Genomic DNA, 24598 nt, shown 5'->3' with positions numbered 1-24598 from the left:
TACTGCCTGGTGAATAGTTTGGTAGTGAGGCTGCATGGCTACACCACCCCTCTAATGTTCAAAGTGATTTGCAACATCTAAGTGCTCAATACATTTTAGCTTCTGTTGTTATTGTCTCCATTCTACAGTGAAGAACCTGAGACTCAGGGAGGTAAAGGAACTTGCCCAATATTGCACAGCATGATGTCTGGAGACAGAATTTAATTCAGACCATGTAATTCCAAAGTTGGTGCTTTGTTCAATACATTCTCGTTTCCCAGTGAACACGAATGCCGTTATTAGAAATGAAAGCAGCCCCTTCTGTTAGCAAAGGGAGTTGCTATTTATAAAAGAGATGTCCATCTTTTGGTGAGGGTTGGAAAAAGCACTACAGAACAACTGAGGATAAGATAATTTAGATATTTTTCTCCTGATTTTAATTCAGAAAAGAGGTGTCTCCTTAGGGACTTGAAGATAGCTGAAAATGAAAGGGCAGAGCCAACCCCACCTGCATGCTATGAATCATTTATTCACTTAAAGGGTTGAGTTGTACCTTCCACATCTGAGCTGTTTTAGTTTTAACTTTGCAAGCCTTGGTTATTCCAGCTTCCTAGGGAAAACCCCTCTGGCACTTGCAGCCTCACTCGAGTCCTGGCTGTCATTTTGAACATCCAGCAGTCAAAAGATAAATACAGAGGATACTGCTCCTCTTAGCTGGCTACCCTGAAGGCAAGTTCCTGATCCCTAAAATCCTATGGCCTGAGCTCCGAAGCAACCATTATCTCACCCGCTGCTTCCAAACATACTCAGTTCAGTTGCCCTCTGGAGAGAATTTCTCCCTCTGGTTCTTGCCTGGCTTTGGAAATTGCATTGAGCCAAGGGTGCCTTCTTGAACTCCTAATCTGTGGCTACATGATCATTGAAAGAGCAGCCTGCCCAAGGTGTAGCATTAAATCCAACCATGTACCTCTTCTCTCCTAAGTGCCCTCAGGACACAGAATTCCAGGATTCCAGGTAGCTGAGGGGGAACATAGCACATGAAGCTCAGCAGCAGTCAGAAGATAAGCAGTTTCAAACTGATGCTCTCTAAGTCCCCTCCTCGGTCACCAATCTCAGTTCCAGCAGAGATGCAGCCACACGGAAAAAGAGAAATGTTTAGTTAGCTTCGGTACAGTGGCCTCCAGGAGGATGCTTGGCAAAGTCCCAAGTCCAAAGCATCAGCCTTAGAGTAGGAGAAAGCTAGATTTGGGATGTGCCAGCTGTCTGACCGTCTACTAATCCTTAGGAAAAATTAGGTTTTTCATTTTCTTTTTTTCCATTTCATGAAACATATGCAAAAAGAAGAGGAATTTAACCTCTAACTCTCTGTACAATTTGGTAATACTATTGTACTCAGTTGAGGTGAGAGTGCACAGGCATGGTGCATCACCCAGCACATGGTGGGGCACAGTGTTTGGCTTTTTTTTCTTTTCTCCTTTTTTTTTTTTTTTGTTTTTGAGACAGGGTCTCACTGTCTCACTCAGGCTGGAATATAGTGGCACGAGCAAGCTTACTGCAGCTTTTATCTCCCAGTAGATCAAAGATGGTGCACACCATCACACCAGCTAATTGTTTTGATTTTTAGCAGAAACAGGGTCTCACTATATTGCCCAGGCTGGTCTTGAACTCCTGAGCTCAAGCAATCCTCCCGCCTCAGCCTCCCAAAGTACTGGGATTACAGGTATGAGCCACTGTGCCTGGGCAGCCGCTGGTGTTACTCTTTGTTGAGCACCAACTACATGCTGTTGTCCTGGGCCCAGGCCCAGATGGTCATTACTGTGCACACTGTAATGCAGCAAGTATGGAATTTGCAACCAACATCCAGATCTTCCTACAGTTCCTCTTCTTACCAGCATGCAATCCTAGGCAAGTCATTTTCCTTCGCTGTGTCCCCATCTCCTCACCCTGAAACAAGGAGAGAAGATTTGTAAGACTCATTGAGATTATACACCTCATGCAGTCCTGGCACAGGATACGAGTTAATGGATTCATTATTTCCTTCTTCCTTTCCACACGTCTGCATAAGTTATGTGTGCTAAGTACTCCAGACAGCTCAGAGATGGGAACTTTTGAAACCTTCTGATCTAGTGCAAATGTTCTGGGGATGGCGAGGACCTGGAGAAATTCTGACGCAGAGTAAATCAGGTTGGAGAGAGATTTTTAAAAGACATTGCAATTGCTTAGGTGAGGAAGACAGAAGGTTTCGGAGGAATGGAAGATGACTCCTAGGTTTCTGGCTTGAACAATTGGGAAGAAGTTTTGTCAAATGCTAGGGAAATATTCTTCTCTTTTTCTCCTGTCTTAGTCAGTTTGGGGTGCCATAAAAATACTATCAAAATTTATTTTCTCAAAATTCTGGAGCTTGAAAGTCCATTAAGGTATCAACATTATTGGTTTCTGGGTGAGGGCTCTCCTGGCTTACAGACAGCCACCTGCTCCCTGTGTGCTCACATAGCCTTTCCTCAGCGCTTACACTTGGAAGACAGTGAGCAAACTCTCTGGTGTCTCTTATTAAAAGAGCCTTAATCCCATTGGGCCAGGACCCCACCCTTATGACCTCGTCTCATCCTAATCATTTTCAAAAGGCTGCATCTCCAAATATCATCAATTAGGGATTAAAGCTTCCACAAAGGACTTTTGAGAGAACGTGAACATTTGATTCCTAACATCTCCTGATTAGTAAGAGAGAAATAATGATGCCATGTATTCTAGCCATCTCCCTATTCTAATGGCTTTGCGTCTTTTTGATTGTTTCAGGAGAGGACTTGCAAGCAAATTTGTCTACATTCATTTATCTTTTCTTCTGTAGGAATGATAAAGGGAAGAGGAGCCTTAGTAGGTGAGTTAGGAGCCTTAGTAGGTGAGTTAGGGCTAAGCTGTGAGTTTATAGTGAAGACTTCTTCTGACACAAGCATAAAAAACTAGATTCCTAAGGACCCAATCAATGTGAGGCTTTAAACTAGAAACTGGGATGTCAGCTGAATCAGAGGCACCCCTGCCCTCAAGGATCTCACTACTTTGAAAATATAGGGAGGATTTTCTTAAGAGGTTAGCTGTTTGGGCTCTGGTCTCGGGTCATGAACATGTTGCCTCTGAATATGAAGGTCCTTAACTGTGACTCCATCGCTCTCCTGTCTGGGACTTGCCTGCCTCTACTTCCTCAGGCAGGGGATGGTCTGCTTACCTGACTCCAAGTGGCTTGTTAGGATGAATCATGTTTCAATTCTCTAAGAGGGTTTATGTGTTGGAAAGAGTATTCTCTTTGATCTCGTGGCTTAGAGTGTATAGGCTTTGTCCAGTTAATCATGTAGCTGGCGTCAGGCTTTGCCAGTTTTTATTTCTTTGAGGCTTTATGACATTTAAAGGGTTGGACAGTGGCCCTGTAGCCAACATGGTTTTGACTTCAACAGCAACTGAAGCCTGAATCTTTTCTCCAGCTCTTTGATAATAATTGATTGGTCTAGAAGTCCAAGCAAAGGTGGGACTTTCTAAAGTGGCTTCAGATCTAAGGGGTGATTGAAGGGATGAGTCTTTAATAAGGATGCACTCTCTCCTCTCCTCCTGAGTCATTCCCACATGGTTAAAAGAGCTATCCCAATAAACCTGAGTATGCCTTAGTGCTTTCCATTTACAAAGTACATTCATTCCACTATCATCAATTTAACCTCTCAAGTCAGCCTTGAGAGGTAGAAAGAGTGAGGCAAATGGGCTTAATTTTGCCAGAGAGAAATTCTAACACTCATTAAATGATTTACTCAATGTCATGGGGTAGAAGTTGTGAGAGAAGCTAACATTTATTGAGTGTCTGCTATGTGACAGATTCTTTGTATACCCTAACTTACATAATCTACAACTAACCTGGGGTGGGGGGTAGATATTATTGGGCCCAGTTGAAAGATGAAGATACTGAGTCATGAGACATTTAAAGAGCTATTTCAAAGCCTCCCAGCCCTTAGGTATTAAGCCAACACTGACTTTCTAATCTTCTGAGAGTCAGTGTGTTATGCTGTTTAAACTCCTCATGCTTGACTGTAAGAAGATAATAGTATACTATTTATGCTTTGTCGAATCTAGGGTAAGAAGTACCACAAAAGCATTGTTCACAATAGCAAAGACTTGGAACCAACCCAAATGCCCATCAATGATAGACTTGATAAAGAAAATGTGGCACATATACACCATGGAACACTATGCAGCCACAAAAAAAAGGATGAGTTCCTGTCCTTTGCAGGGACAGGGATGAAGCTGGGTACCATCATTCTCAGCAAACTAACACAGGAACAAAAAACCAAACACCACATGTTCTCACTCATAAGTAGGAGTAGAACAAGGAGAACACATGGACATAGGAAGGGGAACATCACACAGTGGGGTCTGTCAGGGGGTTGGGGGATAGGGGAGGGATAGCATTAGGAGAAATACCTAATGTAGGTGACAGGTTGATGGGTGTAGCAAACCACCATGGCATGTGAATACCTATGTAACAAACCTGCACATTCTGCACATATACTTCAGAACTTAAAGTATAATAATAATAATAAAAGAAGTGTCACAAAAGGAAAAGAGGCCCATGTCCCTGCTTTATAGAGAGATTTGGAAATTTGGTTTCCTTTACATATGAAATGAAAGAAGACACAGAGATATGGACCAGCTGCTACATGTGCTTCTCTCTGAAGTCTGAGCCGAGATTCCCTAAGCTTGACTGCACCGCTCAAGACCACAGGCCAGGGCAGCAGCCCCTTTGCAAAAAAAAGCCACCTTTAACCTGTTCATTTATTTTCTTCTTCCTGCACACTCTGTGGTCTGGCAAGGAGCAGGGGGGCCTCAACAGTGAAGCCCTCACAACAGCAATCCTTCTCAGTTCCCACTTTGAGTGAACCCAGCTCAACTTCTCAGGCTGAAAGAAATTTTAATAACTGACAGAGAATTTGCTAAGTCCAAGGACAGGCAGTCTCAAGGTCACTGGACAGGAAGAGAAACCTCTAAAAAGCGAAAGAATGAAGCAAAGTCTTTCCCCTCGGCAGGCGCTGGCCTCCCTTCCTGACACTTCCTCTTGGGACCTGTGAATGTTTGCCCAGGGTTATTGGTAATGTCATCGAGTCTCAGCTGATTGACAGTGAAAGGGAGAGGAGCTAGAGCTACTGCAGGCCAGGAGCGCACATGCTAGATCTCATCTCATCTCCATCTAACTCCTATGTGAAGTGGGCTGTTGGAGCCCCTTTTGTGCAGTTGAGGAAACTGAGGCTCTAAAACACGCAGTACTTTGTCTATGGTACCTGGCTAAACTTGCACTGGAACCTGAATCTGGTTAGCTACCGAACCTGTGCTTCTACCACCCCACACTGCCCATAGACACACACAAAGTGCTTTCTAAGGCTCTGAATACTTATCCTATTCCATTATCAGGCTCAACCCTTCATCCCTCACTAGACCCATCAAGAGGGCTTGTAAATCGTAGGTGCCCAATAATCACTCATTTTTACTAAATTCAATATTTAAATGCACACATACCAGGTAGTTGGTTCTGCCCAAAGACCAAAACCCACTGGCTGTGGGTAGTACTTTGTTTTACCCCAGGATAGGTAGTGAGTAGTCTGATTCCGCCCAGGATAGGTAGTGGGTAGTCTGATTCCCCCCAGGATAGGTAGTGGGTAGATTTTCTACCTATTCTCTTGGGTAGTGGGACTATCATTTAAGCAGTGAACTTTTCCATTCTAACAAAGGTCTAATCAGAGGTGGAAAGGGAAGCTAAGTTATCTGGGGAAGGTTATATAAGTCAGTGATTCTTTGGACTCCATAAATTTGCAAATCCATGTTTCAGGCTCTGTTTTCAATCTTCAGGCATTGTAGGCATCTCCTGGGGCTGTGAGAAGAATGCTCTAATTTCAGGACAGAATGGAGCCTAGAGCCAACTTGGCAAGGGCCAGAGGAATATAAATTCACAGTGACAACTTAAGGAACATGGTTTTAATAGAAACATACTTTTATTTCTTCTCCGATCACATGCCAACTGTCTGTTTGCATGGGGAGCCCCAGGCTCAAATGAGAGTTGTCAGAATTGGTAATTGAGGGGCTCTGCTACCCCCTAAAAGCTCCCTGGTCCTCCAGATGACAACTGTGAGAGATAGCTTGGGTGCTTGGGGACTTTGTGAAGTAACATTACAGAGAAACCAGAACAAATTTAGGTATGATTAACTACGTGCCAAGGGGGAAATTGTGGCACAATTCATTAAGAAAATGTTAAGAAATCCCTAGACTGTTGGGCACATAGGAAGTGGCAAGGCTTCAAAGGTGAGTAAGGTATCTTTTCAAGAAGCTTGTTCAATGGAGAAGACAGAGCTGTGAAGACTACACTTGAAGTTGGTTAAAAATACATTAGATAGAAGGAACAAGTTCTAGTATTTGATAGTAAGTACAATAGGGAAATTAGAGTTAACAATAATTTGTTGTATATTTCAAAAGAGCTAAGAGAGAAGAACTGTAATGGTCCCAACACAAAGAAAAGATAGATGTTTGAGGTGACGGGTATCCCAGTTACCCTGATTTGACTGTTATACATTGGATACATGTATCAATATATCACATGGATTCCCAGAATATATATACCTATGATATATTAATTTTTAAAGCCCAATAATTATAATTCTTAGATATCATAAGAGAGTAAATGCAAATAATAAACTCATTATAATAATAACATATTATGTGATATGGTTTCCAGCTGTTCTCAGGCAATTAGTTGAACTCCTCATTTTAACATGCATATATACTCTTTAAGGTTTGGGGAGAAGTCATTGCAGAAATATCATTGAATTTTTGTTAGAATAAGATAAAGAAAAAGAAATAAAAGTTAAAATTAGAGTGGTGTATTAGAATGTCAGGTACTTTTGTGTGTGTGAAAAGCAGTACAGCCTAAGGGTTAAGAACAAAGGCTCTGGGGCCAGGCTACTGGATTCGGATTCTAGTTTTCCTACTTACTGTGTGACTTTAACCAATTGCTTAGCTTCTCTGTGCCTCAGTCCCCTCATCTGTGAAAAGGAAAAAATGATAGTGTCTGGCTCATAGGTTACTGTGAAGATGAAATGAGATGATAAAAGTAAAGCACTCCTAAATGCTACGTGGAACCTAGATTGGATCTTGGAACCAAAAGAGAACATTGATGAAAAACTCATAAATTCCAAATAAAATACTGAGTTTAATTAATTTTTTAAAAATAATGACCCTGCATTAGAAGTATTGCCTGTGTCACAAAATACATCATTGGGTATGAGATGGGAGGTGGAGAGAAGTCAACTCCATAGAGAATGCCTAGAAAGGCTGACGAGGAGTTTGCTGGGTGAACACAGGAAAAAGATTATTACAGGAAGATGGGGGCCTAAAAAAAAAAAGAATGGAGTGTTTAGGGAATTAACATAATTTGGCTGGGACCAAGGTTGTGTTTGCAGACATGAAGGAGAAGCAGGAGATGTCCTTGGAGAATTAGATGGAGTTTAGATTATGCATGGCTTTGTACTCTAAACCAAGCTCAAACTGTCTCCTGTGGCAACCACATTGGAGTGACATGGTCAGAGGTGCACAGCAGAACAGTGGCCTTGGCTGCAGCATGGTGGATGAAAGAGACTGGGATCCAGAAGACAGAAAAACCAGAAATAGAGCTGGTATGGCCATTCAGGCGGGAAGTGATCAGCACCTGACCAGGAAAGGACAGTGGGGCTGAAGAAACAGGAAGGATGAGGCAGAGAGCTAAGAGTCATCCTTGGGAGACTACTGTGATAGCACCCTGCAAGGAAGTACCGATTGCCTACCAGAGACCTTTCCAGGGTACCAGGGCCTCAGGATGAATTACTCCCCTGACTTTGAGATGTTTTAGTAAAGAGAGATGCAGAATTCAGGAAGAAATGTATCTTCATGTACATATAGGGGTTTACTGTTTACAGGGCTCCTTCATGTATGTCATCATTATAGCAGTCCTGAGAGGTACACATTGTCATTATTCAAAATTGTGCTTTTGTTTTACTGATTATGGATATAGAAGCAATCATTGTAGAATGCTTGAAATACTTTTTAAAAAGGAGTAGAAAATTAGAATGTCCCTAGTACCCTGATTGATCATTACTGTTAATATGTTGATAAATCAGTTGCTTATAGCAGATGGTAAGTGAAAAAATACGAAATTGTATTTCAAACCCAATCTTGTAACAGATTATATTTTTTAGCATCTCCTATAGTTACAAAATTGGGATTGAAATATAAATGCTTTATATTCTTGTTTCTGTTTAAGCATTAGATTATAAGCATTTTCTATGTTAATAAATCAAATTTGTAAGCCCAATTTTCACGGCTGCATAATATTCCAATGTAAAGGTGTGCTATACTTTATTAATACTGTTAATAATAACACAAGATGTGATATGGTTTCCAGCTGATAGATATTGATGGACATTAAGTTACTTCATTTTTGCACTCATAAATAATACCTTCCTGAATATACTTTAACATACATTTCCATGTATTTCTAATTACATTCTTAGAATAAATTCCTGGAAGCAAAATTTCTGGGTCAAAAGATATGCACATTTTAAAACTTGATGTTTCCTGAAATTATTTATTCCAAGTGACCATGCCTACTCGCAGTGAATGAGCCAACCTGTTTTACCCACCTTCATCAGTACTGATCATTATCTTTTAAAAAATATTTGCCAATCTGATAAGCATAACGCTATGTCTCATTATTGGGTTAGTTTGCATGTCCTCATCACTAGAGTGGTTTAATTCTCATTATCATTTTATAGATGTGGGTTGGTGATTTGCCCATACCACAAATTTAGTAGGTGGCTGAGAGGGGACTGCAAGCCAGCCCAAGTGGACTCCTCAGGCAGTGCTCTTCCCACTATGTAATATGTAAAGAGTTGCCATGATTTCTCTGTGTTTACAGCATTGTTCTCTGGGTTCCCTTTCATTGGGGTCACACCCTCAGGAACTCACTACCCTGGGTGTCAAGGAAAGAGTGTGCCCTTCCTCCTGAGAGACAGGAGAGAGAGTAGCTCCTTCAGCCTCTCAGATAGAGACAGTTTATGCTGTGCTCTGGGCAGAGGCCATGGGTATGGCATGCGCTTGGGTGGCCGGTCCTTCCTCACAGAACCCCAAATGGAAAAATGACACAAGGAAATAAATCCTGTGTTCTTTCTAGAAGGAAAGCCTGGCCTGTCACTCTTCTGCTGAAAACCTTACTGTGGCCTTGCTGACATCAGCATATGGTCCAGGCTCTGTCATTGGCACTTAAAGCCCTGAGAACCTGGCCTGGCTTATATCACCTTAGTGTGCCTGCGATGGTCTCTCATGCCAGCCTCACTGGCTTATACTGCATTATTTTCCTAATAGCTGCCTATTTCTTGTCTTTCAGGTCTCAGCTTCAAAGACACCTTCAAGAATTTGTCTGCTTTTCCCATGCTCTGAGCTTGCCCATCTAAAATCCTCACTCTGGGTAAGATTGGCTCTGTGTGTGGCTGCCTCTCTTCTCAAGGGAAGGGGACTTTTTTTCCTTTTCCCTGATCCCAGACAGGGAGGTTGAACGCTTGAAAGGTTCCTAGACTGACTGGATGTTGGAAGTCCCACAGAGAACCTACAGGATTCTGTCTGATGTTGACCACAGAGTCCTTCATTCACACAAGGAGTACTAAATAATTGGCAAACTACAATGAGCCAGGCACCATTAGGCACAAGCAATGGAATAGGCACTCCGCATTTCAGGACTTCAGTGCACATATCTCCAGCAGCTGCAAATGGTGGTGGTTCTCAGCTGGGTTCCTCTCTGGAAATGTCCTCAGTGGAAGATAATGCCTAGCTCAATGTTTTACCTCTCTACATGGGCAGCCTTCCTCAAAGACAGGTTGTTGGGAAGGTGTTGGTAGAAGCTTGACTCTCTTGTCTCAAATTGGGGCAACTCTGAAGGGCCATCCCCATCTCTAGGCCTCTCCACAGGACCAGCTGGGTCTTTTGTGGCCAGCGCATTGCAGTTTGAATTCCTTATCTGTCCAGTCCTGTTTCTCCCACCATCCCATTGGAGTTGATCCCAAAGATCCTCCATAGTAAACTTGTGTGCAAATTTCCATGTCAGAGTCTGAAGAACCCAGCCTGTCATGATGGTAATAAGAGATATGATACTTGTTATCATAGAGCTTTGGGGCTGGCTTTGTCCATCATAACTACCTTTGTCTGTCCCCTAGGACAAGCAAAAACTGTCCAGGCCCAGTAGGGCTGTGCTCCTGGTGACACTTGGCAGTGTCCTGAGCAAAGACCTTTGTAGCTACACCACTCTATGCAGCCATCATTAAGGCAAGAGCAGGACAGCTTTGCAGCTGGCAATCATTCACATTAGTTCCATAAACCTGTTATTGAATGTCCTCTGTGTCTCTGTGCTGGTGCCAGAGATAGAGATACCTAAAATATGACTCTGGATTTCCAAGACCATCCCCTGGAGGGGAAGATGAACAAGTAACCAGACAATTGAAAACATATGGGATGATTCATGATCTGCAAAGTGCTGTGGAAGCTCAGAGGAGATGGTGGTGGCTTACTCAGGGAAGGATTCTCAGAGAGGCAGAGGAAGGAGAACATGGTGAGGGTGGTGTTGATGGGAAAGAGAAGAGAAGAGGAGAAGAGGAGAGGGGAGGGAAGGGGAGAGGAGAGGAGAGGAGAAAGTATTTCAGGTTAAAGAAATGTGCACATGAAAGAATGAACAGGGGTGAGTGAACAAGCAGATTTGTATCCATTATTTTATTTGAGCTCTGCAACACCCTAATGAGGTTGCCTGCAAAGATCCTTATCCCCATTTTTTGAACAGAGAAATGGAGGCCCTGGGAAGATAAACAATTTGTGTGCGGGAAGGGGGTTATCTGTGACCTGAACATGTATCTTCTGACACCAAATCAATGGCTCTGTCGCAGCATTCAGCCAACATTGACTGAGTTTTTCTCCAATGCCCAGTATTGTGCCCAATGAGAATTACAAAGAGTATAATCTCAATGCTCCGCTTTTGAAGAGCTTGCATTCAAGATTAATTTTAAAAACTTGATAATGTCAAGGGACAAATGCTGAAATAAAGGTCCATGCAAATGATCCAGAATCATGGCAGAGGTATGTCCCAAAGATATGTCCTTAGCCCTGTTTAATATTTGGTACCAACCATTTGGACAAAGACATATTAAGTCCGCTTATTACATGTGTGGTTGACACATAGCTGGGAGGGATAGAAAATATGATTGATGTCAAAATGAAACTTCTAAATGATCTCAGTTGTCTGGAACCATGAACCAAACACTGCAAGATGAAGTGCAGCAAGTGTTCACGTTGGACTAGCAATTTCTTCCAAATAATCAATTGCTCGAGAATAGGATAAGGGAGCCTGGCTTGGCCTCTGGCCATGAGAGAGATTCGAGACATCAGCAGGCCTCAGGCCAAACTTGCACTAAGTATTTAAATTAAAAGTGTTGGGCTGGACACAGTGGCTCACGCCTGTAATCCCAGAACTTTGGGAGGCGGGCAGATCATGAGGTCAGGAATTCGAGACCAGCTGGTCAATATGGTGAAACCCTGTCTCTACTAAAAATACAATAAGTAGCTGGGCGTGGTGGTGCGTGCCTATAGTCCTGGCTACTTAGGAGGCTGAAGCAGAAGAACTGCTTGAACCTGGGAGGCGGAGGTTGCAGTGAGCCAAGGTTGTGCCACTGCACTCCAGCCTGGGCAACAGAGTGAGACTCGGTCTCAAAAAAAACAAAAAGAAGTGTCATAAACTAGCATACCCTGAGTCTGTGTGGCAGTTATTTTCAGTCATAGCATATATTTAATGTGACATTTTATAAATTACCTTGGAGATGGTTTAATGGGACATTTTGTGTATCATGTTGGAGATGGAGTGGTGGTGGAGGGACAGCATCTTCAGATGAAGGAGGAAGATGCTTATATGTCTCTTTATCCAGGAAGGGCTCTCAGTGCACCTACCACATGCCAGGTCTGTGCCGGGTCTTGGACAACATGGAATATCAGCCTAGGAAGCCCTGGGATCTTGCAGAAGGACTCGTGCATAAACTCTATCACTTTTCAGTTGTGTGCCTCTGGGAAAGTCACGGAGGCTTGCTAGGCATCATTTTCCTTATTTATAAAATGGATGCTATAATTTCAATCTCATAGGACCTTGTGAGTAATAATAAAGGAGATCATGAATATAGAATGATGATGAGCACAGAGCTTGGCCTGAAGCTTGTGTTTAAAGAAAGGTGTTTACTGTTAATATCCAGACGAATCCAGAGACATCTATAAATAGGCAGCAGGGTCTCAGGACCCGTGGCCTTTTATTTAGGGCCAGGCCTTCAGTCTTCATGTGGGTTCAGGAAAGGCTATTTTTTCTGTCTATAAAGTGTGTGTGTGTGTGTATGTGTTGTGTGTGTGTGTGTGAAAAATTTTAAGCTCAAGAAAAGACATAGCTTTAGTGTACTTGGGGCATTAATCAGATTCGAGAGACACTCATCCACTTAACCAGCATGACACCCTAAAGTGGGCAGGAATTCTCAGGTACCAGAAAGTTACCCACAGTACCTGACTTAGGGCAAAAAAGCCAAAGCTATCTTGGCAGCGAAAAAGATGAGACTGATTTCCACAGTTCTGGCTGGGGTTCCCTTGATCCACTTTGCGTCAGGATAGGTTGGTCTCTGGGCCTCTCAGTTTCTTCATTTGCAAAATGAGAGGGCTGGACCAGATTAGTGGTTCTGAAATACACTCTCTTGGAGAGGTGCTGGCGTATGCTGGCGTCAAATCCATGACATCCCGCTCAGATAACTTCCTGACTGTTCTATGTTGGGCTACGAAGGAGAAAAATTGCTCCTTGCTGTGAATAGCCACGTAGAAAAAAACAACACTGGCATGTCCTTTCCTGCCACCCTCACCAGCCAGACTCCTGGACTACCTTAGTGAACTTTCTTTTCAGCTTTGGGCCAAGAAAGGGAAGAACGCTGCTAGAGATATGGTGGAGTAACTCATCCACTTCTCTGAAGTGCTCAGAAGATTATGAATTCAAGGAAGTAGTGAGAGTGTATGCTTTTCATTTTTATCTATACATTTCTTTGAAATTTGATTTTTGATGCCAGTATTAAAAATGAAATGACCGAACTATTTGGAGACTCACGCTCACTCTATTTTCCAATATTGCACAGGTACTCTCCCAGCTGACAACTTCTGTCAAGAAAAATACTGTCTACCGCATAACTTATAAAATAACATTTTATATTCTATTTTTAATTTTAAAACGTAAAAAGCCTATCTTTTAAAGAGAGTGTCAGATTGTCAAGTTTCTTTGCTTGGAAAAGATGTTTTTTTCTTTCTGAGATTATGCCTTTTCTTTTTGAGGGGTAGGCTGTTAAAGTTCTCATTCTTTTATGAGGTGATTATGACAATTGATGGAACCTGATTTTATTATTTTAAAAATTATATTACTTGGAATAAGGTAATAAAAAGTTAGGCTTAGGATTGTTTTCCTCTTCAAAACAAACAAATAAATTTCCCTCTTGGCCAACATGGTGAAACACTGTCTCTACTAAAAATACAAAAATTAGCCAGGCATAGTGGCGCATGCCTATAGTCCCAGCTACTTGGGAGTGTGAGGCAGGAGAATTACTTGAACCCAGAGGTAGAGGTTGTAGTGAGCCGAGATTGCACCACTGCACTTCAGCCTGGCAATGAGCAAGATTCTCTCTCAAAGTAAAATAAAATAAAATTAAATTAAAAATTTTTTTAAAAAACCTTCCCTGGCCCATGAAATTAAAAAAAAAAAAAAAAAAGAAAAGAAAAATTTAGGTAGAATTTACTAATTATACCCCTAATGTAAAGAGGCAGATTCACCAATGTAGCTTGGGAGGGCAGTCTTAATTCTTCAGAGACCTATGTTGAACCCTGTGTCTAGTAACAGGCTAAGTAGACTATGGGGGATATAAAAAGACAATCCCAGGCATCACACTTGGAGGATGATACCAGGGCTGGAACAATTTGATGTCTAGACAAGCCATTGGTGCTAGCTGTCTGGTAATTATAGATTTATATCAAACATCTTAACTTGACATTCAGGTCTCTGTGATCTTATTTCCACTGCCATTAGAACCTTATTTGTCTTCTTTTACAGAATCCCTTGGGTCCTTAAACTCTGTGCCCAGGACATCCCCGGCAGCCTGGAAAAAGTATGGAGCCCTTCTGAAAGTAAGGACTTGAAATCATTAAATAAAATGCATAGTATTGCAAAGGAAAACAATTACGTTAAGATATGGTTATCAAAATAACTGAAAGTGTGATAGGGTTGTTAACATGCTGCTTTAGTAACACATTAGAGAACAAGCACTAGCATCAGGTCTGATACCACTGGAATTTTGAAGTTATAAATGAGTGTAAATGCTCTTCTAGGATATCTTCAACAAAAGTGATGTGTTATGAAAATATCTGTGATTTCTACTGATACAGGGTCAAGACGCTATTAAGACTACTGTGGTTTGTTGTCTGTGTTCATACTTGAAGAAAATGCTAAATTTAAGTGGGAATTCAGTGAGGACTTTGTTTTTTAAATTAAAATAATTTGCCATCTCTGAATTCTATCCATTGATTTTTTTTTTTAATCCATTGATTTTTTTCAAGGATCCATGCACCCCAGTTTAAGTATCCCTGCTGATCAAACTTATGCTAGTTTTTCTAAATATTCTTCATGTTTTCTTGCCCGAGTTCATTGTTTTTTTTTCCCCATCTGGAAAAGTCTCAGTGCCCTCTTCTTATAGATGCAAATTCTACCCGTCTAGCTATCACCTCTTCCAAGCTTTCTTTGAGTTTTCAATGGCATAGTCATCTCTCTATTGTCCAAGGTTCCACAGCCCTGCATCTGTCATTTCTGGTAAGCCTTGTAAGGTATCAATTGTATAGGGGTGATACATGAATTAATTTTCATGCTATCCTTGTATTATCTACCCCATTGTTCTATAAATGGATTGGAGACCACATGTACTTGATTCCTCTCTGTTTCTCTTGATGTGTTTTCAAACAATACAAGTGTTGGCCCTGACCACCACACCCAGTGTATTCAGAATTAACCAGGTTTCATTTCCCTCAAAATAGGGCTCATAAAATGTCACTAGAGTTCCCTAAATAGCTCATACAAATATAATCACTGCTCCCTAAATCTGCTTCCTTAACCTGAGACATCCTGCCTCCTTCACTTAATCTGCTCTGTTCCTTTCAACTAGAATGTTCTCCTCCCATCCTATGTATGCCTATAAAAATCTTAGATGGCCTTAAAGATCAATTTCAAATGTCACTGTCAAAAGAAGCCTTCTCTGCTCTCTCCCCAGCTAAGTATGATCTGTAAGTCCACATAACACATTGCCATCACTCAGCATCACATTCTGCCTTATTTTGCACTTGTCTATTTCTTTCTTCTCTTACCATTAGACAAACAGCTACAAAAGAAAAGGAACTAATGATTTTCTCTCTTCCTTTTGGTTCTAGCATAGCTAATAAATATGGAATGGAACACTTCTCCCTAGTTCATCTGACTCGAACAACCCACACAAAAATTTTTGGTCTTAAATTTGAGCAGGAAACCTCAAAAAAAATCAAATGTCACCTCCTACTTCCTGTCTTCCTACTTTCGTCTCAGGACAAGTCTGAAATGGCCCTGTTGAAATTGGTTTTCTTTGGCCGAAGCCATAACAAGACTTTAGATGTGGGTGGGAAGAAAAAAATAAAATCAAGTTTTCAAATCTGAAAAATAATAATAAGTCTTGGCATGGGTTTTTCCGAGGCCTGTGATGAAGACATGTTTGTCCTCACTTTTTATTTGCTCAGCAAGGTTTTTCTTTCTGTAGGACAACCCACGTGGAGATGCAGAACCTGGGAGCCAGAAGGGGCAGTGGCCCTGGCAACCTATTAAATACAGATGGATATATACATAGCTTAGCTCAGCATCCAGAGTTCTTCGTGGTCTTCACCCAACCTGCTTCTACAAACTCCTCCTCCTCTTCAGCTCACCAACTCTGGCTCAGCACAGCCCAGCTGACATTTATCATGCCCTGCACTGCACCAAGAAACTGGAAAGGCACTGGAGTTACCAGGATGGACAAGACTCAGAACGTTCCATTGACAGGGACAATATTTGGTGTTTCTCAAGAAGGAGCAATGTTACCCAAACAGGAAAGAGAGAAGACAGACACAGGTAAGACTTTAAACCATACTACAGAAAACGGTAGTGCCAAAACAGAACTGGGCTTGATTTGCAGGTCTTGTAGGTACCAAGCATATTTATATTCATTTTTTAGTGATTATAATAACCTTTTATAAAATTGCAGCTTTTTGTCTTATGGTAATCTTTGTTGAACTATTTAATCTCTCCAAGCTGTGATTTATTCATCTTTAAAATGGATGCTAGCATATATAGTAGCTATTTCAAAAAGTGTTTTTGCATCAGTATTGTATAGAAAGTGTTTTGCAAATTATCAGATATTATTTTCTTCTCATCAGTTTCAATATACACTGTATAAGCAGTGTTAGACAGGCTATAGGGAAACGGAGTGACGCAAGACAGCTAGGACCTTTTCCAAGTTATATACACAAATCGCTTGGTGACCCCACATAGATCATTTTATTTTTTCTATCCCTTGTGCTGGATTTGAAGACAGGGAAGATTGTATCTGCCTTATATCTACCTCTTCCAAAGACAGAGAAGATGATTTAAAGTCCAAGAGGCAGGGAGTACCTATAGGAAAATTGAAGGCACAATTTTTTTTATTATCTCTTTCTTTCTCTTTTTCTCCTCTCTCTTCTAAAATTAAACTTTGCCAAAGACATTTTTAAAAACATTTTTTATTTTCTAAGTCTGGCAACATTTTCAGCTTGGAAAACAAGAATACTTCTAAAATGACCTGGTTTTTATTTCAAACTTGGAGATGCATCACAAATAAATAGGTTGAGGTCAAAAGATACATTTCTACCTTAGATAATAAGGAAGTGCAGCAGTGGGCAGGTGGCTGGTGTGGAAAGAACATCAGAACTCGGGTGAGGATGCCTGGGTTGAAATTCCTGTCTTTTCATTACCTATTTGACAGTGAGCATGTTAATTCACTTGTCTGGTGTTTAGTTTTCTTGTATGCAAAGAAGTCATAATAGCACCATCATCTATTTTATAGAATTTCATGTCCACATTATCTGGACTGCTTATATATCCAGTATATTTGTTCTTGTTGTAGCTGATGAGGAGTTTGGATAATGCCGTGTAAAAGGCTACTCAAGTTCTATAAATCTTTACTGATGTCCAATGGAAAAACATCTCTACCTTTTCTTCTCTATCTCCATTCATTCCCATGGTGATCCCATGGTGTTTCATGATCTCAGATACTACTTACAGGTTCATAATTCTCATCTCTGTGGATACCCTATGTCTCCACTTGAATGTCCAATAAGCATCTCAAACTCATCATGTGCAACATGTGTTTCTTATCTCCTCTTTCCAGCCTGCTTCACCTACAATTATCCTCCTATCTGTGCATAGCAACTTCTTTCAGTTGCTTAGACTCAAAAACCTTAGAGTCTTTCTTGACCTCCTTCCCTTTCTAACCCCTATTCAATATATCAGCAAATTCTGGAGGCCTTCCCTATGATCATAACATGTTCCAGAATCCCGCCATTACCTACCATTTCCAAATATCATTACGCCAATCCAAGACACCATTTACTCTTGCCTGGATTCTTAGAGCAGCTTCCTGACTAGTCTCTGCTTTTGTACTTACTTACTCATGTAGAAACTTCTGAAGATGGTGGCCAGGGTCATTCTATTTTTTTAAAAAAATGAGTTTGATCCTGTCACTCCTCTGTTTAAAACCTTCCTAAGATTTTTGACTTGAACTGAGTCAAGTCCAAGTTCTTACCCTAGCCCTCCAGACCGGTGTGGTCTCTCTGACCTCTGGCTCCTCCTCTCCAGCCTCACTGGTCCCTTTGCTGCCCCTGAGTACTCTGTCCTGTTCTTATCAGGACTTTTCTTCTGGTGACTTCCTCTGCTCCCACCTAGCTCCATGTCCTGCTCTCTCACCTCCTTCATTCAATCTTTGCCTGAATGTCAACCTCCCAGACCACCCCACTTAAAATTGTATCCCCAATTCCTGCCGTCCCCATTCCCCCTTCCTTGCTTTATTTTTATCCACAGCACCTTTCATCTTCTGACAATCTATGTGTTTCACTTACAGCTAGAATATAAACCCCATGAAAACAGGCCACTTTGTTTTATGCACTGGCTTATTCCTCTGTAACTGTGCTTGATCCTGGTAGGCATTTATTAAATATTTGTTGAATAAGTGGAATAAATGAATAGGACATTCTATTAAGTGTTAGGAACATCAGCTCATGTACTCCTCACAATAACTATTGGTTACATTATCTCCATTTTGCAAATGAATAAACTGAAGCTCTGAGAGGTTATGTAATTTGCTTGTGTTTATTCAAGAGCATATTCATTGTGAGAGTTAAATCAGGTCTGGCAATTTGCAAATTCATGTTCTTTCTATTATGCTACAAAACAATACATTTTTAAAGGAGCCTAAAATTATTTATGCTTAGTTTTTTTGTTGTTGTTGTTTAAAATTTCTGGCCATATCTCCTTGCTCTCTACTGGGTTGATTAGGTAGGAGAAGATTCTGTGTCCAGGACACATCCTAGAGAGTCCTCCTCTACATGATCTGAGTCTCGGCTCTATTCCCAGATAGAATCCTGTTTCTATCCCCTCTCATCTGGGGCATGAGAGTGTGGAAAGCCAGGCTGGGTAGGGCTGGTGTGTGTGTGTTTCATGCAAATATCTCTGCTGTTGATGAGCCCAGGTTGGGTTCATGTCCCAGCTCCCTGAAGCCTCCTTCACAGTCAGGCAGGCTTCTGTCTGTCTCTAGTCTTTTAAACCATTTTTTTCTTTCCTTCACACAGCTTTCTGTTTCCTTCTCTTAGCTTGACGTTGTGTCTGGCCACATAGGCCATGTGGGCTATTTTTACTGACAGCAGTCACCAGCCCATATGGTTCCCATTACCACAAACTGTTACCTTCATTGACACCAGTTTGCAAATGAGTGGATGGCGGACAAGGAGGATGTCGATTCTGAACGGCCAGTCACAGGGCTCCCAGGGTTAGCCTTGGCAGGTATGTTGGTCTTGATGAATGTCCTTTAAAACAAAATTGGGTTGGACAAAATGGTGATTAATTACTTAGGTACTTTGTTCTTCCTTTTCCCCTACATGTTCATTTTAGCAGCTTTTAAAGAGGGTCAAGTTTCAAAGGCAGGTTGCTTTTCATAGAGAGGCAGATCTGAATTTTGTTTCCATTTTCAAAACTTGCTGCATGGTGGTACCTCCATGGGTGATGATGCTTATTAGCCCCTTGGGGAATGACAAACAATAGCACACAGCTTTCAGTGCAGAGTCTATGAGTTTATGTTGAGATACAGCGAATCCTGAGAATTCCCTTTCTCTGGAAAGATGGTTAGAGACCCTCAGGGTGCCAGTACTATTGAAAACACCTCTTTCTGCATAGAAAACACTATAATTCACAAAAAATTTTCAAATGCACCATCTTACTTGAGTCTCATGACCTTGCTATGAGATTGAGGTTTTTCATTTTTATTTTATAGGTGAGAAAATAGAAGCTATGAGAGGCTGACTGGCTTTCCCAAGTCTACGTGGCTAGTAACAACCCAAGATGGGATTCAGCCTCAGCTTCCTGGACTTCAGGCCAGAGCTCAAGCCTCAACACTACGGCTGCCTCAGTGACATGAAACGAAACCGGGCAGGGCTTGTTCAAGGACATAAGCTAGCAGTTCACAATGGGGCCTGATGGGACATGTTGCATCGAAACTAGAAGTTGGCATTGAGACCCAGGCTCGCCGTGGCTCTACAAAGCTGCCGCCACGTCAGCTGGATGACACTGAAATGGACGAGAATAAAAGGCTTTTTCCTACAGTATGTAATGTCCCCTTACCAGGGCCCAGGAGCTATTGTGATGCACTGAGCATAAAGCTATTGTGATGCACTGAGCAGTGGGTAGGTGAAAAGGAGAATTCTGGGCTGTGAATGAGACTGCAGGCAAGGGTGAGTCACTCTGAGGCCCTCCTAGCTCAGCCTGGCCACCTGGGATCAGAACCTTCCCACCAGGCCCACACAGGTCTTCCCTCCACTTCCTCCAGCTTTGCTTGTGCCCTTTCAGTTCCTCAGCCACACAGAGCTCTTTCCTACTTTAAGGTCTTTGGCCACATTTTTCTCTTTTTTCCTGGAACATTCCTCCCTGTTCTTTCTAAGTAAGTCAGACTCTTCCACATAAATGTTCCCATCTCAGAAAGTCTTGTTGTGGCCACTGTGGTGGGTTAAATAGTGACCACTCCAATAAGACACGTCTAAATTCTAACCCCTGGAACCTGAGAAGGTGACCTTGTTTGGAAAAATGGGTCTTTGCAGGTTTAATTAAGTTCAGGGTCTCCAGGTGAGATTATTCTGGATTTAGGTGGGTCCTAAATCCTATGACAGGTGTCCTTATAAGAAGAGGACAGAACTCAGAGACATTTCGGGAGAAGAAGGTAATGTGGAGATAGTGGCAAAGATGGAGGGGGCAGCCCAAGTCAAGGGATGCTGACAGCCACCAGAGTCTGGAAGAGGCAAGGAAGGATTCTCCCCTAGAGATGTCAGAAGGACAGCAGCCCTGCTGATCTGATTTTGGACTTCTGACCTCTAGAGCTGTAAGGCGCTATATTTCCGTCATTTTAAAGCCATCAAGTTTGTGGTGACTTTTTGCAGTAGATCTAGAAAGCTAATACAGTCACCTAATCCAAAAGTAACACCTCCACCCTCCCGATGCATGCATTGTTGGAATTCACTGCTAATTTTATATTTGCCTCTTTCATGCCAATGATCGATTTCTAACTAACTCTCCCATCACTGGGGATGGTCTGTGTTTTGTCCATCTTCCCTCTTCAGGTCCCTTTAGGCTCCCATTGGCTGAGAATTTTAGACCTTCCTCATTTTTGATGACCTCGATAGTTTTGCAGAATACTGGTCAGGTATTTTGTAGAATGTCTCTCCACCAGAATTCAATGTTTTCCTCATGATTAGACAGGGACTAAGGTTTTTTTTAAAGAGGAAGATCTCACAGATGTAAAGTGCCATACTAATCACATCATATCCAGGGTACTCACCATCAATAATATATATTGTTGATACTAACCTTGATCATTTGGCCAAGGCAGTGCTGGTCAGGTTTCTCCACTGCACGGTTAGTTACTCTTTTTCTTCTTTCTTTCTATACTGTACTGTGGAAGGAAGTCTCTATGAGAAGTTGATTCATTTTTAAGTTACAGTTAAGCTTTGATTTAATAAGCAATGCTTTAAATAACATCCACATTGACTGACTGTCACAACTCTCTCAATGGAAAACGAGAGGTTAAGCTATCTTCTCAAGGTCACACAGCTAATAAGTAGAAATTGGAGACAAATTGTTAGATCTGACTCCAAAGTCCGACCTTCTCACCATGCTCTTTTCATACTGACTCCTTAGAGTACGAATCAGCTAAATTCTTAACATAAACTTCTAAATGTCCTGGGTTTTGCTCTGCTGAGAGTGAAATAGAAAAGTGGGTTGGGGGAGGAATCATCTACCATCTGCACTGTCTTTGGAAATGTTTAATATACAATCTATTCTACATACCAACATAAATAGTAAAGTCCATATGTAGTCAAATTTCCTTAGTTTATCTTTGTGCCCCCAACACTATGAATAAGAGCCATACATCATGTCAGCTCTGCCGGCACACCTGGAGGCCTCATAATCTAGCTTTGACAATCTAACCCATTCACAGCAAAAAGTCGTGGAAGGGCCCAAAGTGCTTTAGGATCATTATCAAGGGCTGTAGGAAAAAGTTAATATAACATCCTCCGATATCACAGTTTAAAGGACTTGAAGGCTCAGAGTGGTAGTAATTTACCGAAGGCTACCCGGGGAGATATTGGTAGAGCGGGAACTGGAAACCAGGTCGTCGATTTAGCTCAAGGCTCTTTCTGTTTAAGACGGGTGGCCTCCAAGAAGAAGCACCTCATGGCTGATCATTGTTCACACTTGGCAGGCTCCACTGATAAAAACTGAGTCTGAGAAACGGGCATCCTATTACTGGTAATTGTCTTCATATTATCATGACACCATCTGACCAGCCAAGTGGGGACATGTAGCTAATTCCTTATGAGCTTCATCTGTCCCTCACGAGTACATCTTTAACCTCTAGGCTAACCAGGGCTGATGATAAAGGCACCAAAACACAGGAAATACCTTAACAACAGACTGAAACCAAAGAAAAAGGGAGAGACTCCAGGATCCCATGTCTGCTTGCTATCTTCCTGTCCTACAGGGAAGACATCCTTCCACTGAGTCATTTCGAGAGCTTGGGTGAGGACCACATAAGAAGAAACTGCAGTCTCACTTGTCTGCATAACCAAGGACAGAAATCAGGTGACATGTGCTGGACATATTTTCTTTTATAGGATTCAATGAGATTACAAAATCAAGGACTACTGCAGTAAGTCAATGGCATCGAAAAATGCTCAGAGTAGATTCCTTTTAGGTATTTGCATAACAGCTTCAGCGGTGGCAAACGTCTCTGTCAAAATTTCTCTTCTGTCTTATCTCCAGCAAGTGTAATGACATGATTGTTAACATTTTACAAAGGAATAAAGCTCAGAGAAGTTAAATCTCCTGCCGAAACCTATAGAATCATAGGTGAATTTAAGATTTCAGCTGTGATCTTTTGACTTCCCACTTTGATGGTGACCATCCCTGTCTCCTATTTCTGCTTAAAACACAAACCTATTGAGCCTACATATTCCATGCTGCATTCTAAGTTCAGATATTCTAATTCTAATTTTAATTATAATGTGCTATTCCATTTGCCTTGCTATAAAGGAATACCTGAGGCAGGGTAATTTATAAAGAAAAAATGCTTATTTAGCTCACAGTTCTGCAGGGTGTACAAGAAACATGGAGCCAGCACGTGCTTCTGGTGAGGGCCTCTGGAAGCTTGCAATCATGGTACTAATAGTAGTATTTAAGTAGGGTTATACAATACAATACAACCTCTTGTGTCTGGCTTCTTTCACTTAGCATAATGTTTTTAAGATTCATGGTGTCATAGCATTTATTGGTACTTATTTCCTTTTCATGGCTGAATAATAATCCATTGTAGACTCATGTACGACATTTGGTTTGTCCATTCATCAGTTAATGGACGTTTGGGTTGTTTTTACCTTTTGGCTATTATGAATCATGCTGCTGTGCACATCCATGGACTTGTCTGAGTAGCAAAAAAAAAATGCTTTAAAGTGTAAATTCTAAACAAGCATCTGAATTCAAAGTGAGAAGCCAAAGGAAAGGGAGAATTCAACAAGGGGGTCTGAGGAAAGAGGCATTTGACTTGCCCTCCAGGGAGTATGTAGCTAGACACTGAGCCAAGGAGGGCTATATTTGAAAAGTGCTCCATGCTCGCTAAAGGGAAGATTCTGAATATGAGGAAAATGAAGGTGGCTTCCAGATGACAAACTAATTCCAGCAGTCAGAGAATGAAGGCCATTCATGCTCCCTTGTCCAAGACTCGCTTTTGTCTATAAACAAACTACAGAGCCTCTCCTAATACATTGTTTCTGGTTGCAGACATGACAACACACTCAGCTCGCTTTTCCTACGTCAGTCTTTCCTCCAGGGCCCAGGAGTCAGGGATGGGGGCAGTGGAAGGAAGAGGGAAGAGGGAAAGGAATAAGTTTCTTGTAGAATACTGCTGGATTGAAAAAACACTGGCAATGAAAGCCGACTTACCATGTGCTGGGCACTGCCTGATACGTTTTCACATAGATCATCTCATTCATCCCAACAACAGTCCTGTGACATGGACATGCATAACATTTCCATTTTATGATGGAAGAAGCTGAGGCACAGAGAGGTTAAGCAATTTATCCAAGATCGTGCCACTCCTTAGTGATGGAGCAAGCCTTCGACTCCAGGTTCTATGTTCTTAATTACTGCAGTGACTCCAAACCTCAAGTCTTCCCTAAGAATGAGAAAAAATATTCATTGATTTCTTTTTACCAAGCCCTGGGGTTGGATTATCACTCAGGACCTTTTAAGGATAACAACAAAGATTCCTTGAAAATAACTAAGCCTACTTAATATAACTGACTAGGTAGAATGTCTTAAGCAGTAACTTCAACCAAATAAATGATGATGCTAAGAATGCCCACGACAGTGAACTGAATGGAAACTCTGCTAACAGGTGACATTTATTGGGCTCTACTCCAAGTGTGTTATGTGCAACCTCATTTAGTCCCAGAAAACCTATGACCTATACCCCACTTGCAGTTTTAACTTCCCATCTCCACAACTTGATGCAGAGCTTCTCTCTTTGTTTTTGGGAGCAGGATAGGCTCAGCAAGAAGCAGGTGCTCAGGGGTAAACAGTTTCCAGTGTGGTGAGCCCAGGGGCTTCTCTTTACCCACT

General features: G+C 41.6%; 1 long non-coding RNA gene across 1 annotated transcript in view; it reads left to right on the top strand.

Annotated features, from left to right (window-relative positions):
- Nucleotides 1-14263, top strand: part of LOC105708050 (uncharacterized) — a 49258-nt gene extending 34995 nt beyond the window's left edge. Inside the window, exons 2-3 of the long non-coding RNA XR_001105235.2 lie at nucleotides 9422-9502; nucleotides 14189-14263. This is a non-coding gene — a long non-coding RNA (uncharacterized LOC105708050). The remainder of the gene's footprint in view (nucleotides 1-9421; nucleotides 9503-14188) is intronic.
- The last annotated feature ends 10335 nt before the right edge of the window (nucleotides 14264-24598 follow it).

The sequence above is a fragment of the Aotus nancymaae genome, unplaced genomic scaffold (assembly GCF_030222135.1).
Source record: "Aotus nancymaae isolate 86718 unplaced genomic scaffold, 86718_ANA_hifiasm-v0.15.2.pri h1tg000003l, whole genome shotgun sequence".
Taxonomy (NCBI): domain Eukaryota; kingdom Metazoa; phylum Chordata; class Mammalia; order Primates; family Aotidae; genus Aotus; species Aotus nancymaae.
The sequence above is the reverse complement of the archived record's forward strand: the minus strand, read 5'-3'. Positions and strand labels throughout refer to the sequence as shown.